This window comes from Mirounga angustirostris, unplaced genomic scaffold, assembly GCF_029215605.1.
Source record: "Mirounga angustirostris isolate CCGP_5_RB_7025 unplaced genomic scaffold, mMirAng1.0.hap1 SCAF_10, whole genome shotgun sequence".
Lineage (NCBI taxonomy): Eukaryota > Metazoa > Chordata > Mammalia > Carnivora > Phocidae > Mirounga > Mirounga angustirostris.
Window position 1 is genome coordinate 135757948 of NW_026991718.1, and position 7689 is coordinate 135765636.

Here is a 7689-nt window from a genome sequence, read left to right on the forward strand (position 1 = left end):
CTGGTGGGGCACGTTACCTGTCCAGGTGTTCTGCACGAGAGGGAGCGGAGCTCAAGGATGCAGTGTCAGCAGCAGAGGGCTTGGACTCTCTCAGGTCCGTCCAGGAAGGCGCATTTTAATGAGCTCCCCAGATGGTTCCGGTACCAGATGAAAGGCTCTTTCCCGTTTTTGAGTTTTCACTCCTTCCGGGAAAACTGAGCTGGCTTCGTCCCTCTCTCTCTCTCTCTCTCTCTGCTTCTCCCATTACATTTTCCTCCCGCGATGGGTTTCTGCCATAACCGCTCGTAAGGTACACAGCCCCGTTGAGAATTCAGCCATCTAATGAAACCCCCATATTCCACTTCCAGATCTTTCTCAGGCATTTGCTTTAGGGAAGTGGGCCCTAATTGGCCATTAAGAACGTGTGCTGGGCTTACTCCGTCCACACCCTGGATTTATCTAGCCGGCTCTCGAGTTGAACGGAACGAGAGGCCTCCTTCACCCACCGTCATAGCACATTTAACGAACTGTTCCGTTTCTTCCCAGACCTAAAGGAACTAACATATTTATTAAAGTGTTTTGATCCTTTGGAGACAGATTAATAAGAAGCTTGTATCAGTTTTGTATGATAAAATGAGTCAATAAAGAGAAATGCAGGCTGACGTGAGACACCCTGAGCAGCAAGTGGCTCAAAGCACGTCGGTGCTGTCACAGGAGATTACGGGGGAAGAGTGATCTGCCCTGTTGCTTTTCCGTTATTAAGTGGATGCTCTAAACCTCAGTTCGGGGTGTGTGTGTGTGCGTGGGTGTGTTTCGGGGCGGATCTGTTTATTTTTAAGACAGAAGTAACGAAAGAATTCGAACCGCAGCTTGAGAACCGAGTGGAATGATGTCATGAGTTTCTCTTCCGCTCGCCGAGATTTTGCGGGGTCTGCGGTCTCCGGTAAAACCGCTCAACTGTCACAGTGACGGCACGAGAGTGAACACAGGCAACACGGGAACGCAAGCTGTGGCTACCTTCCAATAAAAGTTTATTTAAAGTATCAGGAGGCCGCCCACTGGAGCCGGGAAAAGCCCCACCAGCCCGTCCCCAAAGAGGCCGTCTGTTTTCCTTGCTCCTCACCACAGGTTTGTTCATTCATCAGGGGTCCGGGGGTCCGTTTGACCTTGCACTTGGGGGGTGGCCTGGCCCCAGGAGCAGAAGGGCACGCAGGAGGCCACTGTTCCTGTAGTTAAGAGACTCCTTGGCAGGTGCTTCATTCGCATTTAAATGAGCTCTTCTTTGGGGATGACAGGTTAGCATGGAAATTATATAGATGGCCTTTTACAACCAACACCTTCACATCTAAGAACAGTCATTTGTTTTAAAGACAATTCAGTCCCTGATGTTATTTTTTTTTTTCACTTAAAAATTTTTAAACAATTTGAGTAAAATTTAATTGTTGTTGAAATGGAGATTAGCATTATGGCTTAATAATAACCAGAGGAAGATCTTTCATTTTGACTAGGGAACACCAGAATTCAGTAAATGACAAAGTTAATTGGATGACAAGGACAGAACTATCTGTGGTGTTAATCCTTTAACCAAAAAGAGACTTGATGGGAATATTAGCAAGCTGGTGCTTTTGAAATTCCAAAAAAACACTCCACTTTGTTCCTAATGTGGGCAAAAAGGAAACTCAGAACAACTATTACTATAGAAAACCAAATCTCTCCTTTGTTGTGCTGATAATGGATTATTATTCAGGCCTGAAAGCCGCTGTTATTAACCTCTTCAATTATATGCATAAAAAGGAATGACTCTATCTAAAACCAGGAGCAACAGGAGATTGGGGTGATGGGATCTGTGGCCACCGCTTGGTAACCTGTCCCCTTCCTAATTGATTAGCTCGCTCCCAGAACCAGGAATCGCCAGGCTGGACCAGGTGTGGGAAGCTGGAGACAAAGAGGTGGAGGCTGGTCAGGGGTTCCTGCTGGGGGTGCAGGGATGTTCACCACCCAGCGTTTGTTTGTAGAGAGGGAGGGAGAGGGGGAAGGAGGAGAGACAGAAAGGGGGAGAAAGTTCAGGTGGCCCCTTCCTTCCTAGTTGGAAAAACATTTTTTTTTTTTAGATTTTATTTATTTATTTGAGAGAGAGAGAATGAGAGACAGAGAGCATGAGAGAGAGGAGGGTCAGAGGGAGAAGCAGACTCCCTGCCGAGCAGGGAGCCCAATGTGGGACTCGATCTCAGGACTCCAGGATCATGACCTGAGCCGAAGGCAGTCGCTTAACCAACTGAGCCACCCAGGTGCCCAAAACATTTTTTTTTTTAATTTAAAGATTTTATTTATTTATTTATTTGACAGAAAGAGAACACAAGCTGGGGGAGTGGGAGAGGGAGAAGCAGGCTCCCCTCTGAGCAGGGAACCCGATGGGATCATGACCTGAGCCCAAGGCAGACACTTAACCGACTGAGCCACCCAGGCGCCCCATCAGTCACATTTAGGTTGACTCTGTGTCAGGAGGCGAGTAAGGAGGGCAGTCACGAAGCTCCCACAGAAGTCATCCCACCCAGTGACCATGAACACTTCGTCAAGCAGGTACTGAAACATCTGTGTTGCAGAAAAAGCCACTGAGGTGTAAGGGCTTTGGGAGTTCTCCTGGGTCATAAGGGAAATCCCAGAGAAATCTAGCTTTTCAGGGTCCAGAGCCACTGGCTGCTTTCTAATCACTTTTGGTGTCAGCCAAAGGCTCCCTGGATTCAATTGATGGATCTTAATGGTTTAAACAAATGGTTGTCTGTCTGCTTGTTTGTTTCCAGACAGTTGCTCAGCCCAGGAAAACACTCTGCCTGCCATGTAGCCCCCACGGTGCCAATAAACGCCACCCCACTGTAGCCGACATTAGAACACCTAGTTGGAGAGATGTTACACATTTTTAACGGTGTTCTTATCTGATAATGTCAACACAGAGCGGTATTGATTTTCTTTGGATAATTAGTTTATTACCATGACTATTGCTCAGGACAAAGTAAACAGCAGGGAAAGAGCTGATGAGCACGCTTCTTCTCAAGGAAATGTTGGCCAGCCAGAAGAACTCTGGATGAATTCCTTGAGTAACTGGGATAATGCTTCCGCATCCCTGAGAAACTGCCAGGAGATGCCAGATATTCTAGGGAGAGTTTGGGTAAGTCTGCAGAAGATCATGCATGTCTCTGGAATGTCCACTGTTGTGGGCCAGCCCACGTGGGAGGGATTCCACATGGCACCACTGATGTGGCCACTTGCCTAAGTTGAGCTCCTGACCCAGAAATAGAAGGACATGTTAGTTTGGAAATGTGTGATGGTCCATTTTTATGTGTCAATTTGGATGTGTCGACATGGATCAGCGCCCCGATATTTGGTTAAACATTATTCTGGATATTTCTCTAAGGGTGTTTTTGAATGAGATTAACATTTAAATTAGTGCATTTTGAGTAAAGCAGATTACACTCCGTAATGTAGGTGGGCCTCATCCAATCAGTTGAAGACCTTGATAGAGCAGTGTGACCTCTCCCAAGCAGGGAGGAATTCTGCCAGCAGACTGCCTTTGGGTGTGAACTGGGTCTCCAGCCTGCTGGTTCCTTGCTGCTTTTGGCTCCCTGAGGCTCCATAGTCCCATGAGTCAGTTCCTTTAAAACTTGTCTTGCTCTGTTTCTCTTTCTCCCCCGTACCCTCTCTCTAAACACATGTATCCCGTTGGTTCTGTTCCCTGGAGAATCCTGACACAGACCACGATGCTGGCCTCATGGGCCCGTTACCAGGCTGCAAGTGGTGGTCAGTTTGAATGCAGTGCCAAGCCAGCACCCCCAGGTCTTCTAAGAGCCCATGCAGTCCCGCTCCTGCCATCTGGGACACCCTCGTGTTTCCTGTTCATTCGGTGGCCACTTCCCGAGTCCATCTGCACCCCAGGACTGCGGTAGGCGTGGTGGAGATGGCGGGTGCCCACACTCCCCTGGAGCATGAAGTCTGAAGGGGAGACCAGGCTGCAGATGCGCATCCTGTGCCTGGGGTCGGGCTGCACTGGAGCTGAGACACGAGGCACAGGGAAGCGTGGAGGGAGCAGTGGGTCACACGTGGGAAGTCAGCTCCATCCTACAGAACAGGTGACATCAGACGTGAGTGTTGAAGGATCCGTAGCAATTTTTCCGTGAGAGAGGGAGGCATCCCAAGCCAGGACACGGAGGCAGGGTCGGGAGCTGTCCGAGGCTGGGTGGTTGATATATCGGGAAAGGGGGAGGAAATGGTGGAGGATCAGGGGTGGAAATTAGCAGAAGCTAGATCGTGGAGATCCTTGTATGTGGGATGGCAAAAGCCCAGCGCTTTCCTGCTTTTCACACTGAAAATTCTGTGCTCCGGAAATGTGTGTTGGTTTGTCTGGAAGTGTCCTGGTTTTGAAACTGAGAGCCTCACATCCTGGGAACCCCTTCCCCCTCATTCCCCAGAGCAGATGGTCATCCTATTTATATGTTATGTGTATTCAGTCAGCAGTACTTTGTAAGCACCTACTGTGTACTAGAAACTGTGCATACGGGGGTATTCTTGTTCTTCCATGGCTGGTATCTCAGCAGTGAATAGGCACCTACAGACTTAAAAAAAGAATTTAATTATTTATAAAGGCACACAATGTGTGTCTGAGAAACTGAAAGAAATCCAGGGAGGGGGTGGGTAACGTGAGGTGAGGCAAGGGACAAAACAAGCATTTACTGTAGTCATGGCAAGGATTTGGGCTTTTGTCCCCAGGGAAGTGGGTACATAGGAGGATTTAATCTGCCTTGAGCAGGGGTGCAATGTGGGCTGCCGGCTGCCCGTTGCCCTCAGTCATCACTAGTAGAAAGGGTCCTGTGAGGGGTCTTTCCATGGAGGGGTGGGTCGTGGAGGGCCACACTCACTTTCCCAGTGTGCGGCGGGCTGGGGTGGAAGGATGGGGATTGCACATGGCGTGAGTAGACCCACAGGGTGAGGAAGCCCATAGCCAGGGGCTCACAGCCTACCTTGGGGAGCTTTGTGGGGTTTAGAATCCTATACCACGAAGGTAACGCAGGTTTGGGGCCTGGGTTTGAATCCCAGCAGGGTCCCCCCTTAGCTGTGTCAGCTTTACAGTCCTGACCCTCAGTCTGTCCTCTGAGAAGGGGAACCGAAGCACCTGCACCCCTGGGCGCTGAGAAGCCCAGACCAGGACATTTGGAAACCACCTGGCACAGCGGCTCTCTCTCTGTAAGCCGTCGATAAACGTGGGCTGCCTTCTATCATAGCTACAGAACCCAGCCGGACGTCCTGTCTCTCTGGGCACTTCCATGCCCTTCTCCAACACGGGCCTCCAAACCCCTTGCCGAGTCTTAAACTCAGTGACTTGGCTCATTTGCTGGACTGAAGTCCTTGGTGGGTGGGCAGCGAGTGTGGAGTGAGTCCCCTGTACTCTAATCCAAAGCCTGAGCTCCTCCCTGGGGACGGACCCTTTCTCATGATAGAATCATGACGTCACCGATGGAGGAAACCAGTGTCACATGTTGGCCACGTTAGGCTTTTCCATGTGTGCTCGGAAAGCTGGGAAGCCTGCCAGAGCAAAGCATCCGCGCTGAGCTGAGGCTGAAAGGGCAGGCGACACGGAGCCTCCCGCCAAAGGCCGCCTCTCTTGCACGTTGAGGGCAAAGACCGGGACGGCAGGAACGCACATAGCCTCCGCACCCCCTTGGTCTCCGTGAGGACTTTCACCTGAAAGTGTCGGCACCGGATGCAGTGTTCAGGCAAAAACTTGTACACACAGGTTCACAGCAGCTAAAAGGTGGGAGCAACCCAGGTGTCATCCCCTGATGAAAGTATTAGCAAATTGTGGAATATTCCTACAACGGAATGGTAGCCATAGAGAAGAATGACGCTCTGACTGGTGCTGTGACGTGGATAAATCTCAGCAACAGTGTGCGGAGAGACAAAAGCCAGGCGCCAGAGGCCACTGATGGTATGACTCCTTTTATAGGACCTGTCCAGAGTGGGCACGTCCTCAAAGGCCGAGTGTTGATTGGTGGTTGCCTGGGGCTGATGTGGAGGGAGTTAAAGGATGCAGGGTTTCTTTTCGGGGTGATGGAAAGTTCTGGAACTGGCTAGAGAGATGGTTGCTCATCAAAGGGAAAGTACTGAGTGTCACTAATGGTAACTCTGATGCTCTGTGTATTTTACCACAATGGAAAGAAAAAAACAAAGAGTATTGGCCTAAGGTCCAGGGCACCCCTGAATAGATCCATACAAGACTATCTTGTATGTCCCTCTAAACTGAGTAGCTTGCTTAATTTAATTTTTATTTTATTTGTTTACATTAAAACCCATCTGTGAACCCCTGGCTTTACTTTTCTTTGGAAATGACTAATTTCAGATTTGTTAAGTGGACCATGCATGCTGATGAGTCTCCATTTGTCGCCTGGCGCCTGTGGTTTTAACAATCGTTCTCCAAATGTATCTTGCGGAAGAGCCCATGGGATCACTGGTGATGGCTGAGCTAAAGAAGGTTTTCTCATGCTGTGTCCATCTGCTTAGTGACCTCCTGCGTACCACAGGTGTGTCAGCATGATTCACGCTCATGCTTCCTGTGGTCCTTTGCCCATCTAATCGCCTGGCCATTAAAGAGGAGGAGAAAATTATGTCGACATCCATACACATCCATTTCAGGATATATGGTCTATCAGCTGCTACTGGCTACACAGATGCTTAATACCATTTTGAATATTAATATCCACCCCCAACTTTGAACAACATTATAATTTGGCAGTGCTCAGTGGTGCTTCTGCCTTTCCAGCCAAATGACATTTGTCACACTCAAGTAGGAACAATTATTAATAATTTTCATTTCATTAGAAGCACTACAATAAAATGTCAACAGCCTTAAAAGTGCATCAGAAGTGTACAAATTAATTTTGATTTTCTGAAGTGTAATTACTTTTGTAAGTACTAGACTGTGTAATCACTTTGGGTGTTATTACTTGTGCAATCAATTATACTTAAATGCACTTATCTGTTTTCAAACATGATTTTCAGAGGTCACCTGTTGGCTTTTTTTGCTATTATAATAGGAAGAGGCCATAACTCATATTGGACATTTGGGAACCAAGGCACAGATAAGGTAACGATGAGATAAATTGAAACATAAAAACAAACGTTATTTTAGCAAGGGATCATCCCTTCCCACATATGAATTTGGGGCTTAATTAGTTTTAATTTAATTCTGAGTGGGGTACTACATAGTAACTAAAAATAGTTTTCACCGTGGAAAAGCAAACATGGTTGTTTGTATGTTTTAGAGGATGGATGTTACAAACTTGGGTCCTGATACCTGACTTCCCAACTTGCTAGACATGTACCATTGAGCGCACTACTCCACACCCGTAGGCTACAGTCTGTCCATCTTTAGTGGAAAGGTGGCCGGCGTCCACTGCCATAAGGCCATGGGCCTGTTTCGTCATTGACCGTGTCATCTTCATGACATGGCGTGGTCCAGAGTAGGTGCTGAAGAAACACTTACTGAATGAGTAAATGAGTAAGCAATAGTCATGAAGAGTCAATGATGAAATGTACAAGTACTCATTGTTAGCGAGTATTGTGTCATTAATTATCATAATCAATATAGTATTAATAATGATAATTTGAATCTTAGAAAAATCTGTTGATCCACTTATTTGGGCCAGGAAACAGAGCCAAACT

At 47.8% G+C, this 7689-nt stretch overlaps 1 long non-coding RNA gene across 1 annotated transcript; it reads left to right on the forward strand.

The window, feature by feature from the left end:
• Window positions 1-866: 866 nt before the first annotated feature.
• On the forward strand, window positions 867-4798 carry LOC135361699 (uncharacterized). The gene is made up of 4 exons (XR_010405381.1): window positions 867-1107; window positions 2326-2559; window positions 2781-3145; window positions 3716-4798. It is a non-coding gene; the product is annotated as an uncharacterized LOC135361699 (long non-coding RNA).
• Window positions 4799-7689: the final 2891 nt, after the last annotated feature.